The 20,490-nt window shown below is 42.9% G+C and overlaps 1 protein-coding gene across 3 annotated transcripts in view; it reads left to right on the forward strand.

Annotated features, from left to right (window-relative positions):
- ELMO1 (engulfment and cell motility 1) overlaps positions 1-20,490 on the forward strand; it is a 1,412,865-nt gene that overhangs the window by 1,260,904 nt on the left and 131,471 nt on the right. The window lies entirely within an intron of this gene.

Raw genomic sequence — 20,490 nt, forward strand, 5'->3', positions numbered from 1 at the left:
CACCTTAAATGGGGAAAACATGCAAGTGTTGTACGCTTTAGTTACATTTATGTACCAGGCAAGCAATCTGTTAACTGCAAAGGAGGAAGCCCATAGTTTTTAACTAGTCATCGTTTAGATCACAGTTTTGAAGTTGCTTGACTGGCATCATGCGTGATATAGGTTATAACTATAACTAATGCCTATTTAAATTTTAGCCTTTTCTTTCTCAGTTGTGAGATGTAACATGTAAAGTTTCACATTCAAGAGTGCCTCAATTTTGAGGGCTATCTTAGAGGCTCCATTATTTATGAATGTTGTGACAAATTGGGCTACTGGTTGAGTGGGATGTGAGCCCTGCTGAAGCAGTACTCGCAGTCCTTGTCAGGGTAAGATTCAAGCAAACCCCAAATTAACCTGTGCTCAACCCTTTGGTTACTTGGCACAGAGCAGTCAAGCTTAACTTGGAGGCAATGTGTAAAGTATTTGAGCAACACTTCAAATAATAATAAAGTGTTAACACCACACAGAGTATCTCACACCAAGTTAGAAAAGTTTTTAAAAATACAAAACAATACAGAGCAGTATGTATTTAACAAAACAAGACCAAAATGAGAAAAATCCAACCAGTAGAACGGGTAATCTGAATTTTAAAGAATTTAGTGAAAATAGTGGCAAAAAGCAGAAAGCTTCAACTCTGGATATCTGATCACACTGCACCAGTTTAAATTCACACGTTCAAACTGACCGTGATGTAGTGCAGGTCGGATACAGTTACTAGGTTAGGCATGTTGTAGTTCATGTCAAGAGTCCCATTCACTTTGAAGAGGGCCACAAGGAGCAGGGAGAGCAAAGTGGGAGGCTGTCGGCAAAGCACGAGGAGCCAGCCGACATCATGTGTGTGTACGTTGCTGGAGCTTCACGTTGGAGGTCCCGGCGGGCGGTCGTTGCTGCAGTAAGAAGAGTCATGATAACGTAGCTTCTAATTGATTGCGGTGCGAGCAGCGAGGTCTCGGTCTGAATGGGCCTGTTGGCGGTCTTGGATAGCCTAAAAGCTTGATTCTAGCACCCTTGAGCCACACCAAGGGTCCAGAACCTGAGACGCACCACTTGTACTGCAGTTGGTTCCAGGGGCTGGTGCAGGATGTTGGGGAGCCTTTTATGTCCCTGAGGCTCAGATCAGTAGGCCAGTATTCTAGAAAAATTGGGCAACCCAGGGACCTGGGCCATACAATTATTATCAACTAGGTGGTGCCTAAGGGCGAAAGTGTATCCTTGGACTTCCATGGCAATAGTATCGTCAGGAGAATTTTGATTACGTTTTCTTAATTAAGAGGTCAATGCATTTATTCATGGCTGTTAAATTTACAAAATGCAGAAACGTCTCATGACAAAATTACACACTATTTACATTGGTCGAAAAACAGATATCTGATCAGGAGGCCAGTAGACTAGCCCTTGTAGTCACCCTGGTTTCCTGGGTTAAAGATGAAGTTGCAGGTCCAGTAGAGTGGCAGTCATTGTAGCAGCACAGCAGCCCTTCTTCCTGGCAGAGGTAAACCACAGGTCCAGAAGTGTACTGAAGTGGTGATGTCTGAGGTCTTCGTTGTATATACAGTTTTGCCTTTGAAGTGGGGAGAAGCTTCTGGATGCATGTCTTTGAAGTGCACAGATGCCCTGCCTTACTGGCTCCAGACTAACTGCAGGCCTTTGTGTGGAGATAGGACACAGCCTGTTCAAGTTTATGTGGGGCTGGGCCAAGCTCCTCTCTCACATCCTAACAGTGATGGCCCATCCAGGCATACCTGAGCTCCCCATTGTTTGTTGCTGTCTAGGAGGAATACACAAACCCAACTGTCAACTATAGCTAGTCATGTAACCCAAAGACAAGCTGAAGGCACCAAATGGCTAAGGGAAGAAAATGCCAACTTTCAAAAAGTGGCATTTTTAGGATTGCAATTAAAAATCTGACTTCACCATAATATGGAATTTAAAGTTCTGATTCCCGAAACACCAAACATGAAGGGGTTACCATTTAAAATTACACTTATAAAATGTAATACGGTAATTCCAATACTATCTCACAGTAGAGGTAGGACTTGCAGTAGTGAAAAACAAATGTAAGTGTTTTTCACTACTAGGACACGTAAAAAAAGTACCTGTTCAGCGTTTTAAATTGAAACCTGCCATCTGGGCTGTCCATGGACTACCCTAGTGATGACTTGTATGTATTAAAAAGGAAGGTTTGGGCTTGGCAAAAGATTTACAACTGCATACACAGGCTCTGCAATGACAGACCTTAGACATGTTTATGTGCTACAACCAGTGCATTTGTCATAAAGGGTGCTGCGGGCTCGCTAGTAGCATTTATTTTACAGGTCCTGGGCACATGTAGTGCCACTTTACTAGGGGACCTGCAAGTAAATTAAATATGCCAATTTGGTACAAGCCAATGTTACCATGTTTTAGGGGAAGAGAACAATCACTCTAGCACTGGTTAGCAGTGAAAACAAAATCCACAAAAACAGGAGGTCTGAAGTTAAAAAGTTAGTGGAAAACCTCCCCAATTATGCCAGTTCTAACAGATGTGCTGTCCCAAAATGTTGTTAGGTTGTTAAGTGTTATTTTATCTTTTTTGAACTACAGTATTGTCACTATTTAGTTTTCTAAGGATGTCCTAATTTTTTATTTTAATCCTTTTTGTACTGGTCTAATTTGTATTATATGGCTGGTGGTATTGTACCCTTTAATTTATTTTAGTTAGCTAAATACAGTTTTTCCAAGTAAAGTGAATTTTACCTCAGAGTTTGTCATAGGTGAAAAAAACACAAATCTCTTCCTTATTACAGTAAACTATAAGATTCCATGTGCCAACATACCTGTCTATGGGCTTTAAAATGTGTAATATCTATCCACCCTTAAATTGATATTGGCTTTAATAAATGCTTTTCACAAAAAATGTGTAGCTTACTGCCTTTGTCATAACCTTTCACCTGACTTAACAGTTCCCAATGAACCAATCAGGTGCATGACCTTTATAACTGGGTTGTTGCCATAACTAACAGATGCCTACAGTATTTAACATAAGCTTTCGCACAAGGCAGTCATTGGCATACAGCCATAAAATTACAAAAGAGAACAGAATTAAATTTGGCAAAACAATATACACACTCTCCTAAATCAGCCTAACAGATTATCACCTCGCAAATCTAAAATCAAGGGTTTGTTAAAGAGGGTAGCCAACACTATAATCCTTTTCTGCTGCTTTATTCCTTGAGATTCCATGTAACAAAATACCTGTTTACAGTCTTTAACATGTTTCCAACAATAAAAAATGCTAGGCCTCCTGCCTTTGTCATAACTTTTTTATAATATCATGTCAAACCTATGACAAACGCAAAAAAAAGCAAATGATGGACGGAATGCTGAACAATTTCAAACACTCACTCCCCAATTACAGATTTGGGCCTAACTCCATAGTTTTTTTTTGCTCACCACACCGTTCCACTTTAGACCCAGCTATCCTGGACTAAATCATAACATGTATTCTGTAAAGACTGGAGATACACGGTATAAAGTTGATAAGTAGGTTTAATAGTATAATCAACCCCTTCAGGCATCAAGGTCCTACTCCTCCATCAACTCAGTCCGAGCTCTGCCACTTGGATTCTACATTCCAGAATCCAGTAAGCAAAGTGAACCAAATGTATTTAAAGTGACACACACATTATTTAAGATATGATAAGATACAACATATTCCACAATAAATCAGCTAAAACTACTGCCTTTTTATAATAGCATGTCAAACTTAAGACAAATTACATCATTGGCTTGTCTCCGTAACCAATTCACGCCTACTGTATGGAGTATATGCTTTTCAACAAGGCATTATATGTAATAGGAGCACTTTTTTCAGTGGACACACACAACTTCTGCCCAATTAAATGGTGTAGTTAAGGAAATCGGCGTAGTTAAGGAAATCGGCATGTAGGTGGACCTACAACGTCTCTCCAGTTGTGCTCTTTTTCTGTTGATCACATAAGGTCAATGATAGCTTTGCTGTCATCCCAAAACCAAAAAGTCTCACTTGCTCTTGGTGTTCTTGGCTGTAGCAGGTAAATTGTTGCATCTTGCCATTTTCGTTGGTTAGATTAGGCCATTTGTTCCAAGTCACTCTGTTCATGGGATAGCTTTTCTAACACCAGAGCGTCCTCTCCTAAAGCCAATCGGTCACTGCTTTTTCATTTGCATGACCTAGCTGGCCACTATGGCCTGATGCAGAGCTTCCCCATGGAGAACATATATGATTCGCACTTCAAAATGGCGGCTCCCTCCAGTGAGGAGAGCTGCACTTTGAACCCAATGAGAAAGTGCAAGAAAAATAAATCCTACTGCCACCTATTGCTATTGATGATAGAGCCTTTCAAAATACAACTACGGAGTTTGGGATTTAAAGTGTGAAAAAAAGTCGCCGACATTGTTTTCTTAAGCACCTTTATCGGAACGCCACGCTTTGCTGAGACCCTTGCACAACTTCAGCACCCCCCTTAGCTCTGCAAATGCGATTTTCTGTTTGGAGAGGCGGATCAAACTCGCCTCGCTGATTTTATTTGTGGATGCATCGTTTCCCCACAGGGTATTTTCAGACAATGCGAGAAAATGATTGTATGTTTGCTGGCCGAAGGATTCAATTAACCAATACGAATGTTTTTGTTGCTTGCCGGAGAGCAGCGATTTAGATTTGAAGGCAAGGTTTGTCATGTACAAATAACGCGTCTTCTGCTTATGACATCCCCAGGGCTTAACACGCATCAACAAACACAGTCATTTTTTCTCGCAAGTTTTTAGAAAGTGTGTAATATTGTCCCTGCTGTTTCACGTAGAGAAGAGCCACTTGATGACTAAACTTTGCACCATAAAGGGTGATTTTTTTCCTGTTATATTGTACTGCATGTGTACATGTGCGTGTGTGTTTATGTAGATTTACGGATTTAAAATTGGGACCCACTGATGAGGGTGGAAGCCAGCCCCACAGAACTGTAGTGTCACACTGGGTGAGCCTCCCCGGTCTTCTACCAATACTTGATTCTACTAGTCAAGAGAAATAAACTGTTCTTCTGCATACAGGTTGTTTAATTGTAACTTATTTGAGTGGTGTTAGAAATGGGTTCTGTAGTTGACAGTGGTATGCACCCTATCCAAGGAGGGACCCTCTCTCTAGTCAAGGTAAGTGAGTTACACACCTAAGATAACCCCTTCTCATCCCCTGGGTAGCTTAGCACAGAGCGGTCTGGCTTATCCCAGAGGCAAGGTGTAAAGTATATGTACACACAGAGAAAGTAACACAGTGAAAACACACCAGTTTAAAAAAGTGAGTAAGACAAGACCAAAACGACAAAAATCCAATATTTACAAGTCCAGATATGAATTTTCAAAGATTAAATAAAGTTGTAGTTCTTAAAAATCAATGGTTGCGCTAGATCAGGAAAAAGTACCTTAGATGTTTCAAAAATCAACTACGATGCGAGGCTCGGGAGGTGAGGCGCCGAAAAAGCAGGCGATGCGTCGGTTCCTTATTGCTGCAGGGGAGGTGATGCGTTAGTTCCTTACTGTTGCAGGGGAGGTGATGCATCATTTTCGGGCACGCTGCCTTGGTTCCTAAGTGCAGTACAATGTTGACGAAGAAATTGGTGCCCTGGGGCGATGCATCGAAAGTCAAGTTGCATTTTGTCGATTCCACAGCATTGAAGCAGGCGCTGCGTCAGAGTCAGGGTGATGCGTCATGGACTTCGGTGATGGGGTGCTTGAGACTCATGCAGCAGCAGTTCGTCTGAGGCATAGTGAAGAAAAGCTGGGGCCTGCATTGTAAGCCACGGTCATAGCGTCAAGCGGGAACCACACTTCCGTACAGACAGCAGCAATGCATTGAGTTTTGGTGATGCTGCGCCGATTCCAAACAACACTTGGAGTCGATGCATGGATTTTCTTCTCTGTATCAACAGATCTCACTTCCAAGAAACTGGATTTAGCACCACTTGGCAAGACAGTATGGTGGCAGAGGACCAGTACTTATGCCCATTTCAGCCTTTGAAGTAGGCAAACTTCATATGAAAGTCTTTGTAGTCCATAAGACCCTACCTTTCACTGCCCTGACACACTACAGGGGTTGGAGACTTCTTTATGTGAGAACAAGCACAGCCCTATTCAGGTGTCAGTGTCCACTCCTCCCACCACTCTACTTCAGGAAGACCCATCAGCCTGTTGATGGGCCATCGGGAGATGCAGGGCACATCTCAGCTCCCTTTGCATGACTGTCTAGAGTGAATGCACACACAGCCAAACTGTCATCCTGACCCAGATGTGTAATCAGAGTCTGGCAGAGGCACAGAATGGTTTAAGTACGACAATGTCCACTTTCTAAAAGTGACATTTTCTAACCTGCAATTTAAAAACCAACTTCACTAAAAAAAAAGTATGTTTAAATTGTGAGTCCAGAGATCCCCAACCTCCAATTTTCCATCAGCTTCTAATTGGCAGATAAACAAGGCAGCTCCAATGCTAACCTGTGGGAGAGAGAGGCTTTGCTGTAATGAACAACGAAATTAGCAGTATCTTTTACTAGCAGGACATGTAAAGCACAGCAGTGCATGCCCTACCTTTTGAATAAACTGCACCCTGCCCATGGGGCTACATTGGCCCTAGCTTAGGGGTGCCTTACATGTAATAAAAGAGAAGTTTTGAGCCTGGCAAGTGGGTGCACGTGCCAGGTCAACATGCCAGTTTAAAACTGCTCACACAAACACTGCAGGCCTGAGACATGTTTTCAGGGCTACTTGTGTGGATGGCACAATCAGTGCTGCAGGCCCACTAATAGCATTTGATGTACAGGCTCTGGGCTCTCATGGTGCACTGTACTAGGGACTTACTAGTGAATCAAATTCGCCAATCCTGTAGATACTGATTACCATTACATTTTGAGGATAGAGCATATGCACGTTAGCACTGGATAGCAACGGTAAGGTGCCCAGAGTCCTAGAACCAACAAGAAGGTCAGAAAAATACAAGAGGAAGACAAAAACGTTTGGGTAGAACCCTGCAAAAAGGGTCAGGTCCATTAAGAGGCCAGCTAATTATAACTTCCACCCCTCCCATGCCCTATTCTTGACCTCACATATCACATCGCTCATGACCTGCTCAAAGACATCATTGTTGATATTCCTGGTGACATGCCAACTTGTGTCTCGTTGATTGCCCACAAGTGGTCGGCTGTCTGTAAAAGCTTTGCTACATGGCCAGTGTTATGTATAGTAGGTGCTTACTCTCGTAAAGGACTTCAGTGTCTGGAAGAAGAGGTCTTCTCATGAATAGTTGTGCAGAGATGTGAAGACTGTGAACACACAAGGAAGTTGCACACCCATGTGTGCTTGATTGCTCAAAAGAGGTCAGCTATCTGCAAAGTGTTTGGTACAGGGTAAAAGCTGTGCGCAGTAAGTGCGTTCACCATCTCAGGGGGCTTGGGTGTGTAGAAGGAGTGATCTTTCCAAAGGAACAGGTCTGCACAGGGTGAAAACTGTTCGCATCCATGTGTGCTTGATTGCTCACGAGAGGTCAACGTACCGCAAAATAATCAGTACAGGATAAAAGCTGTGCATAGTAAGGACCTACTGGGGCTTGGGTGTCTGGATGGAGTGATTTCTCCATGAAAGGTTGTTCAGAAGGCACAGATTGACTACAGAACAGGCTTGCCCACTCCTATCGCATTCATTGCCCACAAGAGTTTGGCTATCCACAATGTGTTTGGCAGAGGGCGAAGGCTTTCCATAGGACAATAGTTCACGTAGGGGAGCTTGTAAGTGTGAATGGCTATGTTTGGTTTACATGATTCTGCCCAGTTTAATACTTAATTTTATATTTGAAATACTTTACAGGCTTATAGAGTAATTTGAAAAGCAGTAGGTTTGATTATGTCAGCAGTGACGTCATAAGGTATGTTATCTATGATGTAATTTGAGATCTCATTATTGATGTCATCAGTGATGTAGTTGAACATGTCATGAATAATGTGAGGTCATACGCATGGTATGGCGAGCGCAAGTTCTAGTTAGTTCAGTGAACTATAACTTATGAATTCCAGTTTGTGCATTAAAATGTGTTATTATGACTGACATTTTCACCTAGCTGTAACATCAATATAACCTTTGGTGTTTACAGAGAATTGCTAGGATTTTGTTTACTTAAAGTAAGATATTACTACAATTCCTAACTGTATCATCACTTTAAACTTTTTCAGTGGATTTTGGGGAGGGCGTGGGGGGGGTTGACTTAATCTAACATGTTATTACCATATCTGACTATATTGCCACTTTAACCTTTGTTTTTTCAGTGATTTATTTTTCTTTTTTTACATAGTCAGATGATGTTATTACCTTACCCACCCTCCTGGGGTGACCTGTGAGGTGTTCTCCGGCATTCTTACAGGCTTGGTCCACATTATTAGTTTGTTGCATGTGTTTTATTCGACCCTATCGTTGTCTGAAACACTTACTGAAACACATTCGGAACAGGAAACGCTGGAATCGGAGTTTAGGTGCCCTAATTCTGATCCATGCTTGAACTTTAAATGTATATTGTTATACCATAATTATGGGCCAAAAATTCCCAAAAGAAATCACTTTACCCGTAACGGGTTTCTCGGGAGTTTGGTTGAGATGCTGCGTTTTTCGACTATGGTGATAATTGTATTTCTCTGCATAGTTGCTGTTGCTCGCCCACATTGGAGCGGAAGCAGTGACAGTGACTTCCATAGCCCTTGTGATGAGGGAAGCGAGATTTGAGTGACAGTTTGGGAGAGGTCATTTAACCAGGTGTGCTTATTGTAGGAATACTGTGCCATTGTCCCATCGGGGGTATCACAGAAGCTTCCAGGCTTCTTGTGGAATTTATAGCGTGACCTAAATATTTATTCCGAATACTGATAGATAAACCAGCATCACGAGGAGCCAAATTATCATTCAAACTGTCACGAAGTTTGTTGCTAAATTACTGTGCTCACGTTTTTAACATGCAAATTGTCTATTAAGGATCCGCAGCATTGTGGTACGCTGCAGGGATGCAATCCTTCCGCGAGAAAAACTGATGCTGTCTTCTCTGTTGTTAGCATTACTTTTCTGTTTGTTACGCCTCTCAGCTAAGATATTCAATAAGCATGCCGAAGGAGCATTTCCGCAGACACAAATCTCAGTAATTTTCTCTGGCGAGGTAATTCAATGCGTTTGGAACAATTCCAGTCTAGGTGAAGAAACTGTTTGGTTTCTGTTCCTGGGTGTTGGACCTGGCTCTTTTTTCAGGTTTATCCCCAAACTTTTTGCCTCCGATTTTTCTGACCGGTTTTTGTCAGCTTTAGGACTCTGGGCAGTTTACCGCTGCTGGTCAGTGCTAAAGTGCATATGCTATCTATATAAATTGTGATTATGATTGGTTGTCCTTGATTGGCATATTTTATTCACTGGTAAGTCCCTAGTAAAATGCACTATTATGTATGCCTAGAGCTTGTACATCAAATGCGACTAGTGGGCCTGCAACACTGGTTGTGCCACCCACATGAGTAGCCCTGTAAACTTTTCTTAGGCTGGCCATTGCAGTGTCTGTGAGTGCAGTTATAAACTGGCATGTCAACCTGGCAAGTGCACCCACTTGCCAGGCCGGAAACTTCCCTTTTCTTACATGTAAGGCACCCCTAAGATCAGCCCAAGGTACTCCCATGGGCAGGGTGGTATGTATGTGAAAGGTAAGACATGTAGTGGTATGTTTTACTTGTCCTGATTGCGAAGCACTGTGTATTTTGCAAGGACTGGTAATATTCTGAGTTGTGTATGTTTGACTTTTTGTCATTTTGGTCGTCTTTGGTTTAGATAAAGATACTTTATTTTTCTAAACTGGTGTGGTGTTTATTTGTAGAGTTGTCACTGAATTATTGTGTGTGTTTTGTACAATACTTTACTTATTGCCTCTGAGATAGGCCTGACTGCTCGTGCCAAGCTACAATCGGTGTGAGCAGGGGTTATCATAGGTGTATAATCCTCTTATCCTGACTAGAAGGAAGGGTCCTTATTTGGACAGGGTGCATACCACTGCCAACTAGAGACCCCCATTTCTAACACTGGGCTATTAATGGGGACCTGGAAAACTATCCCACCCTGATCCTCGAGTGTGTGTATATAATAGTATTACCTTTAATCCTATGGAATTGTCTCTTTAAATTTTTTGACAATTTCTCCAAGTTCATAATAGTTTTTCATCTGCCCCATCAATAGACTATATCCTTGGTCTGTGAGAAGGGTTCGTGACTTTCCATACTGTTGTCTCCCATTCGAGCCTTCTCAGGCCCAGCATTTTACAACTGCAGGTTGGTGCACCACAAGAATATCCCAGACGTTTATCTTGCCACTCCTCGTGCAATGCCTTTTCCCTATTCATTACACTCTGATCATCCACTTGTTTCAAGGGTAGGAGTGGTGCAATATGTGTGTAATTTATTTCGGGATTGTAGTAGGAAAAGGATTTATTTACTTGAAAAAATATTTCTATATGAAGTAAAAAATCAAAAATATGAAATATACTGCTTGTTTACACTAATCCTGAATCTTGATTTTTAGTTCGAGCAAAACAGTGCTTGCGCTGTTGCTTGGCGACCTGTTGTATATGCTTTGGAAGTCAGACTCCGCCCATTGCTTTCCATTTGTCTGTCTATGTCCTTTACAAATCCTTGGTTGCTAATGGGCAATTGTTCCTCTTTGTCCCTCCTTTACATATCCGCTTTCCTCCGATGCAGCACCGACTAAGTACTGTGCTTTTACACTTACCATATTCATGTTTTCCTTCAAGCACTACTTTTCTTCTTCTTGTGTACCCAGACTCAGTGCAGCACAGCTTCACGACGGCCGCACTTTCAATTGTCCAAACTGTAGTTTAAAAAATGATCGGCCCTCCCAAGTTGGAAAACACCAGTTGTTGTTTTCCATCGCTGGAACGCCTCCGGTCGCAACGTCAATGATTATTTTTTAAAATGCCTTCCGTTTCTTTCCTATGTTTTTCTGTGATTGCTTTTATTTTTGGACGGGCACTTATGTGGATGCTTGTGCGTCCACTTTATATTTACAGAAAGTGCTCATGCGAGGTCGCGCTTTACCTTTAAATATGGTGGCAGCACCTCTTGTGCAGTTGCTTTATATTTACATACAAAGCGCTCTCTGCATGCCGCGCCATCGTGCTTTAACTTTAAATATTGTTTTTTTTAGGCGCCACACCGCAATTCAGCCATTCTCTGATCAGAGCGATCCGGTGTCTTCCTACGTCACAAACGCATCATCTTCTAGATAACAAGTCCCAGAGATTTTTTTCCTTCAGTGTAGAACAGCCCCGTACTCCCACGGCCCCCTACCGCTGAGCCCCAGTGCCTGGACCACCTGCACTGAGTCCGGGCTTCAAAGTCATCCGCGGCTACATCTCGGATCCAAGCGTCGGTTGCTAAATTATCACCTCACATCTCAGTGCCAATCTCTTAAGATCTGGGGGAGGGTATCCTGTCAGCAGTCACAGCTGTGTGGCAAATGGAGCACCGACCTCGGGGCACTGATTGCAGGAAGGGTTGTGGCTTTAAAAAAAAAAAAGTTTGCATTGAACGATGTCTAACATGAATGATAACCCCTTCCCTGCGGGGCATATTCCCCCGCTGTGCTGGGGGGAGGAGGGCGCGCGCAGCGCCCTGGTGCTCATGACAAGCTCAGCTCGTCATGAGCCTTGGTGGTCGTGTGCTCATGACGAGCTGAGCTCGTCATGACCACACCCGTTTCTTTAGAACGCTCGCACCGCAGGGGAATTTGCCCAGCGTGCAAGCGTTCCAATGGTCATGACGAGCTCAGCTCGTCATGAGCACCGTGGCTCATGACAAGCTGAGCTCGTCATGAGCATGGAAGGTGTTAAACCACTTGGAGTGAGGGGATCCCGCACACATAAGAAAATGTCACGTCCTGAAAATTATGAATATTAGGCATTTTAGGCCTCTGAATTCCCTCAGAGTATTTTACAAACAGAGTTTTGTGGCGTTAGTCAGCTACAAACTGACAACACCACCCACCGTGCACCTCTGGTAAAAACACTGAAGGCTGGTGATCCCATCGCAGACCACCATACAAACCCTAGTCACTGTTTGTCAAGATGCGCCCTTAGTATTGCACTGAAGTAAAATATTATGGAAGCGTCCCTTCCCTCAAATGTGCTCCTTGTTTCCAGGGACTATAAACTTCCCTGTCTCCAGCCCGTTAAGAGGTCTCCCCCTCAGCAGTACAGACGAAGGCACCCAGGACCCCTTCTGTTTACACTTCACTCCATGGGTAACAAACTAGCTGTTCTTTCTAAGAATCCCTTACCACGCCTTCTGCGATGCAAGAGTGACTCCTGAGCTGCTCTCGTCTAGCCAGCTACAATGTGCAGGCTCAACCCACAGCCCAGTACAGAATGCAGACTACTGCACACACAGCCCAGTACCTCATGTATAATGCACACAAAGCCTGCTACAAAGTGCGTAACGCACACACAGCCCACTGTAGAGTGTATAATACACACAGATCGCAGTACTGAGTGCACAATTCACTCACAATGGTTTGTGCATGCATTCACCAAGCAACTTCACCGCATTATTACCACCCCGATCAAGTTTGGTTCCAAGAACGGCCTTCAACCAATAGCCCTTCCCACCCACCACCTGACAAGAATCGGCTTGTTAGTGGGCACTAACACAGAGACCTGACCAGTAACAAGCATTTGCAATGCAAAGGGTTTCTCATTTGCGAGAATTTGAACTATTGACCTTGTAAATTACAATGCTTTATATTTATGTGTTTTGAAAACATGCAAGTGGTGCGTAAACATGCACTTTGTGCTTTTCGTAAGCAAACTATAAGTACTAGGTGCGTGTTTACGCACCACGTGCAGGTTTTCAAAACACATAAGTAAGAGGCATTGTCATTTGCAATGCCAATAGCTCAAACTCTTGCAAATGCGAGACCTATAGCATTACAAATGCTTGTTACTGCTATGTGGCCAATCACATGAGTAGGGCTAGAGTAGGCAGGCGCTTATGAATGAAACTACAAAAAGCAATGTTTCCCAAGAATTGTGTGGGCTTCTTTGTGAATGTGGGTCGCAGTACATTGACATTGATTAGACAACAAGTCTTGAGATTTTAGCATCCATATTGAGTTTACCGTATTTGTTTTGGGAATCCAGGTCATTGCCTATGGCTATCAGATAAAATATGTGGACTCAAGGAGCTGCAGCTAGAGTAAAGAAACTTAAATGTCTGAGTCCCAATTTAGAATTCATAAATTGGGCCGTTTTCTGCAGACAAAGCAGAGGAAGCCTTGGTAGTGTAATCAAAGTCAAGTACTTGGTTGTTCCCAGTGAAGTTTTTCAGGGATTTTGAAGTTGCTTCACGTTTGTATGAATTGCCTCCTGGAATTACTGTCTCATAAATTGTGTGGTCTGGTACCTAACAATTGGTGAGCTCACGCCCTCTTGGGCCGAGTTAATCAATGAGCAGTGTTGTAAAAGAAGCCTTCCTACTCGCTGCAGCTGTTCAAGGTATCAAAATGATGGGACCCAGAAGAGTAGCACAGACACACAACAGATATCCCCTTCAAAGTCCTTTCCCTTGCTGCTGATCCATGCTTGTAAAATGCTTAAGAAAAAGGTGCATTCCTCTTATTTTTTATAACCAATAGAGCCTGTTCATTGTATCCAGTGAAAGAGTCCCCTTTCAAACCTAGAAATTAGACAGTCTATAACTTTTAATTGATAAGTCCTCCTGAGGGCAGTTGAATTTGCAAGTGAGAAGACATGAATTATATTTTATCTGACTTTCTGTGTGTTTTAGATCATTCTGCCATTTTAAATTTGGCCATTAAAAAATTAAGTTGCTTTGGCGTTGTGAGAGCAGTGCAAGTACAGCAGATCTAGTATGGATGATTGGTGTCCTCAATTGAATCTACACTGGTATGTGCCGACAAAAAGAGAGCATGGATTGGGAGCAAAATAAAGTAAGAAATATGATAGCGTTTAACATATTGCTTCATCTTTTAGAAATAAAGCTAGATTTGAAAAATCTCCAAAATTTCCATTAACAATTAAGTTTTCACCCTTTCCGAATGAAATAAAATATTCCATAATTTGTGCATTTGTCTGAAATATACTAATTTCTCTTTGTTTTGAAGTTCATAGAATTTACTTTAGCAGGGGTCCCTGGCTTTCAGTGATGATTAAGCAGGGGATGGAAGTCAAAAGGTTTAGAACGCTGCCCTATGATATGAAGCAAGATGGCTGAGGAAGGGTCACAGCATATATTTCAAGGGTTTGATTTTGTCGCTAAGCCTAACCTAATGTAGTGTCTGTCTTCTTTGTGATGTTATGTTACAATCGTGGAAGCTGTCAAATGTTCTTCTCCATAAGTTGCTGCATTGCCATAGAAGTTATCTCATATTCTTGATTGAAAACCCTAGAGTGATTTGAATTTGGCATACATTAAAGTGACTATAGCCTGACTTAAGGTCTTTGTTTGTATTTTTAAGCCCTCTTGTGTAAAAATATTTTGGAAGTGTCTTGGCCCTGGGGAATATTGGTTCCTATGGTACTACCTCCCAGCCAGCATCTAGATTTCAGAAGCTATAAAATGCTGTGTAACAAGTGCTTCATGTGCGGCTTACCAAAAGCAGGAACATTTTCAATTCTGGCTAATTTTATCACCTCGGTGTGTCTGAACTAAATACAAAACAATGTTGAGGCGCTCAGATCAGGGCTGTCTTAACAGCATTATAGGCCTCTGGGCAAAGCAGTGCCCTGGGCCCTGCCTACACAACCACTCACAGGAATAAAAATGCTTAACGGAAAATGAATGTTAAATTCTGGTCTGGATGGGGACCCTGTGCGCGTAGGTCCCCTGGGCAACTGCCCAGCTTGCCCATGCGTTAAAACGGCACCGGCTCAGATAGGAATTTTTGTATTTACTGAGTGCTCTGGAGTTATCTGTGCTTTCGTGCTATGGCGGTCCTCTTCCACCTGTGTTTCTATGAGTGTGGAAATTCAGCCTGGTATACTTAGCTGTCTTTTATCCTGGTTGGTCCCTGTCCTTCAACTTTGAAATGGTGGGATTGCAGGCCACACCCGCTGCTCAGAGATGCCTCTGATGCACCTTTAATCTGTCATTGAGTAGTATAGCACGGATTGTTGTGTTCATTGAATCACTTGCTTACTTGAGTAAGACACACTGATCTACCTATGTCTTACAGTTTAATGTCGATTAGTGCCTTGGCCACCTTTCAGATGTTCATGAACCCAAAAGGAGAGTGAATCACTGTATTTATGTATCTGCCCAGGCCAACGTTCCAGCTGGCAGATGACCTCTTTGTTCCAAGGTCAGATAACACGTTTGGTTGCAATAATGGACAGTGAAAGCTCCCATTTCCCTAGAGTCCTGTTTAACATAAACATGTAACCAGAAAGGGTCTCCAGAGTGGGCTTCACATGTAGATGACAGAAATATTTCACTGTGCCTCTCTAAAGATAAGTAAATACGCTCAACTCTGAAGATGTTTCTAAAAGACACAGAAATGGAGAAATGCAAATGCAATGCCTGGATTGGATAATGTATTGGTAATCGCCATGACTTGAAATCGCAGTCTTCCTCATTGTAGTCTATAGTTAATGAATGGAAACCCACCTGTGAGACAGGAAACCCTTCTTGCAAATTTCCCAAAAATATGTGCTGGGGCAGTCGAGGCTCCTGCAGGCTTCCTTTTGCTTCAAATAGGTAAAAGTGGTGCAGTATGTGTGGAAAGAGCCCAAACACCCAGATGTATTTCGTGGTTGCAGCATGAAAGGATTTGTTTAATTAAAAAAAATGATCTCCGTAGAACTAAACAAGTAAAAATATACCTTTTTTTGCTCGTTCACCCTGATTCTGCCCCTGCCGATTTATTGCTGTGTGAGCAGTTACATGAGTGGGGTTAGAGCAGGCATGCATTTATGAATAATACAACAAAAAGCAATATTTTTAATGAAGTATGAGGGGTGTGTTTGTGAATGTGGCTTACAGGGCTTTGACATTGATTGTCCACTGTCAATTAAACAAAAAGAAAAACACAGTCCATCGTTTTTGCCGAAGTGACCAGCTGCAGGCAAAATATAGGAGCATACATAAAGGACAAAAAAACGCAATTGGTGGTGCCCCGAAATGGAGCACGGATGCTTGTATTAAACAAGAGGGAATCTGCCATCACAGCTCTGAAAAACGCTGATACTCCAGATTTCAACCCTTAAAAAATCGTTTAGTCTAAACTAAAACAAACAACCACAAGTCATTATAAGAATAGCAGATAAAAGAAAAGACCTCTAAATATGAGCCCCTGTTATTTAGAATGCCCTGCCCCAAATTTGTAAGACAATCCGTGAAACCGTGGAAGCCGTAAAGAGATGAATCGTCATAAAGGCCACCCCAAACGAATGGAGGCCAGGGAAAGACACACAAACAGTGATTGGATAATTCAGTGATAAGGCACTTAAATAATTTAAATCAGAATTATTCCCCATGAGTTTTCAAGTACCTAGTATGTTTCTATTGGCTTCTGTCTGGGTTTACCAAGGGATGCTTCCCTGAAAACGTTGGTGACAGTCCCTCTCATGTAGTCATTCGCTTGCTTCTAAGTCGACTGGGAAAAGAAGAATTCCATTCCATTTATACTCTCTGCTAGGCTGTTCCTTTGGAGACAGTCTCGCTGGTGGAAGACTGTCTAAGGATGAAGGGGCCGGTCAGATGTCCTCTTCTCTGAACTAAGTCTGGTGGGACACTTTTCTCCTGTGCCCTTCTGTCGCACTGCCAATGGGAAAATCATTCCTGTATGTGACTTTACTTCAATAGTCAATTTCTTCTCGTTATCTTATTTAATCCAAAGTTTTTTTCTTTATCATACTTAATCACATCATAGCGGAGACTTGGTGTTGTGGCATTGAATTTATTTATTCATCATTTTCAAATACCGGACGTTGCCATAGGCTTCTACGAGGGCATGTGAGGACAAACATATTTCAACGCTGTTTTTATGACGTCAACATTCACCCAATGCATTTCGAATTAACAATTCTTCGTCAGGGGTTTGACTGAAAATGAAATGAAGGAAACTGGTAAACTGGCTGCTCAAAATACTAAATAACTCAATCAAATAACTTTAAATCAATCCTCACCATGTTCAAATAAATCCTACAAATGATTAGCATCACATGGCGCTCCCTCCGTGCTCAAAACCCACCCCTCTCCCGGGTTAACAATCGGTATTTAGCTCGATGCGTTCAATATGACATAACTCACTCCCTACTGTGCAGTTCCCTCTAAACTCTACTTCACCCTTCTCACATTTACCTTTTCAGCGCCGCACCCGGTGGCATGACCTCATATCACTCCCTCCGTAACAGGCATTCTAGAAGTTTTTCCCTTCCGCTCACTCCGTTTTAAACGGGAAAAGACACACACCTGTGAGTAATATAGCTACAAGTCTCCACCCCTACTTGTAGTTCGTAAGTCCCATGTGGAGATAAACTCAATCTCCCATAGTGCTCTACATCGATCTAAGGAGGTGAACTCACAAAAAAAATTAAATAAAACAGAACCTTTTCATGACATCCTTCTAAGCTTTAAGAGCATGTTTGACAATGTGTTAACGTAAACATCAATTACGAGCATAAATAAAAGCAATTTATAGAAAAAACAAATTGTACGAGCATCAAAGTTCAACTGTCGCCTCGTTCATATATCAGTGTTGTTCGTGATCGTTTTAGTGTCATATCTTCTGTCTCCGCGATGACGTCTCCTTTTGAAAGTCTTACTTTTAAATCTCTGGGGTGCAGGCTCTGAGGCGTAAATGTTGCAACATTAACGTAAACAACCAAGGGAAGGAGTGCAACCGCTCAATCTTTAAATTGCTCTTCTCTGAACTGCCATCCTTCATCTTTACATTCACTTCCTTGTGGGCACCTGGTTAATTGTGCCAGTCTGGATGAGTTTTATGGTTGACAGAAAAGTTTATGTTCTCTTAGGAATTTGTAGAGCTCATGGTTACTCCATTTGGAGTATCAGCGTGCTAAACTTCCAGGTCAAATGTGCACTTCTCGGTTCACTCAGTCTGCTTGAAAAAGCAGGTTTTGCGTTGTTTCGGAAAATGTCTTATAAACGTTCCGGTTGACTAGTTGAGACCTGTACATCCTGTGAAAGAAACATTTAGTTAAGATACTAAGAGACTAGTTTCCTGAAACATTATAAGCCTTTGCAGTCTACCTGGCCGCAAGAGTCGGGCTCCCAGAGGTCTGGTGCGCGTGCAGCCCTCCCTCAGATTTTGCACATTCTCAGTTTTCCTTAGATATGTTTTTTCTGTGTATGCCTTCTCCTCAAAAGGTCAGGCTTTTCTCAACATCTAGCAGTCAACATCTAAACCAAGATATTGCTTCAATAATTTAAGAATAGCTGGAAGCTTTTGAAGCATGTCCTCTTGTAGTAAAAAGGTCAATTCTCCATGTCCATTATCACATCAATGTCCTGTTCCTCTATGCTGGCTCCCTCACCTCTCCCTGGCTCATCACATTCTCTGGCTGGCTGACACTCCGAGTCCCTCTATAGTGCCCAAGTTTGCCCTTTAAGTTCGTTTTTCCAAAGAGGGGGAAGGGTTATCTGTCCCTCCTTCTGCTCGCATTGTCCCATGCTAAATTTAAGACGGTCTTGTATGGTCTGCCAGGGACAAAAAAAAAAACGTATACCCAAACCACCCCCGTCCTAGCTGGGAAACTTTCCTTATTTCCACTGCCGTCTGTCTTTATCCGCTGCAGTGATGGAGGAACAGGGGGGACGCCCTACCAGTCCCAGTCTAGTTCGATAGCTGCAGTACTACCTCTCCCTCTCGAGGGAAGTTGGACTGGAGGTCAGAACCTCTCCCTGACCCTTTCTTAAAGTCATCATCTTGTCCATTCTGCCTGGTCACTCCAGAGGGGGCACTCTGGCCGTTTCTATGCGCCTTCTTTCCCTCCCATAAACCAGTTCATCCCAGTACTTGCACCCACACTTCCTTTGTCCCAGCCAGATCTATCCCCCGACAGTGGCTTCTGTCCATACAGAAACCCTTCCACATGCATCCCCTGCCTCTAAACTCCTACCCCTCTTTCTTGCAGGTTCAGTACTTTAAATGGAGCAAAGGTAACATAGGACCTGTTGCAACCAGGAAAAGAAGCCTCTTCTACCTCTTGGTGGTAATCAGACAGCGCTAACTAGTGGGCAAAGGGCCCCTCACATCCCTAATGCAACTCCATCCATGGGAGCTCATGATAGCTCCTGTTCAGCATCCGCTTTTAATTGTGTTTACTAACCTCCCCTCAGCGCTATTAGTCATTCAACTGCCACCCTCCATTCGAACCCCTTACACGTATCTTTGTCCCCTGGCCATCCCACATCTCCTCACCTCTGGTCCCGTGTCCCCCGACCTCCACCCTCAAAAGAACGCTGGCCAACTTCTCACCATAGCCAAAAAGCAGCCAAATTCTTCAAGGTTTGAACTACTACATAGCAAAATAATACCACCAATGGAAACTTTTCTCCTAAAGATAAAATTTCAAGAACTACCATTGCACCCTAAGGAACTTGTAATAGAGAAATGCAGACATGACAACATCGCAACATTTGCCACGGAGTGAGAGGAGGCGGTGACTAGGGAGGGCGGGGTGGAGATGTTGGTCGGGCTTTCATTCAATCACAGCTTGAGCTGGCATGGAAGGACATTGGAGTGGGTGGGATCTGAAGAGGGGGTGGACACGCCTACAGAAGCTAAAAACACAAAAGGTTTTCTGATGCTGACTCCCCAGTCGGTCTCAGAAAGGTTGTGAAATCCATAGTGAATTTGAGTAGTGCAGAGCTTTCACGCACATGTGGGAATCCACTTCGAGCATGGGTTTTACCGTGTGTTATTGGCTGCTCATGAGATGAGGTGTGAAGTGTGCCAATATCTTGTGACACACGGTGGCACTGTGCCAGTTAGCAGGTCTGAACATGGCCCATGTATGTTTAATAACAGATGACTTCGTGAGAAATAAATGCTGTGACATAAATGAGTGACCTTTAGTAACTGAGGCCTGACGTCACCCCACTAATACCTCTCAATCAGTCACACCTGTGCAATGCTGTGCAGTTGTAGCATGTTTGCAATTCAGTCTCTGAACGTCAAGTTTGAGTTTCCTTCTTAACAAGTATAGAACCATTGTGAGGTACCTTCCACCTCCTTAAGCCCCACAGGCCTAAACCCAGACCTGACCAAAACGCGGAAATACATAGTCATGCTTGATGGCATGTAAGCTTTCTAAAATAGCCCCCTCTCCAATGCAAGTTAATGGGGCAGTTCAAATCCCCAGTGGGCTCAGGCTAAAATT

This window comes from Lissotriton helveticus, chromosome 4_1 (assembly GCF_964261635.1).
Source record: "Lissotriton helveticus chromosome 4_1, aLisHel1.1, whole genome shotgun sequence".
NCBI lineage: Eukaryota > Metazoa > Chordata > Amphibia > Caudata > Salamandridae > Lissotriton > Lissotriton helveticus.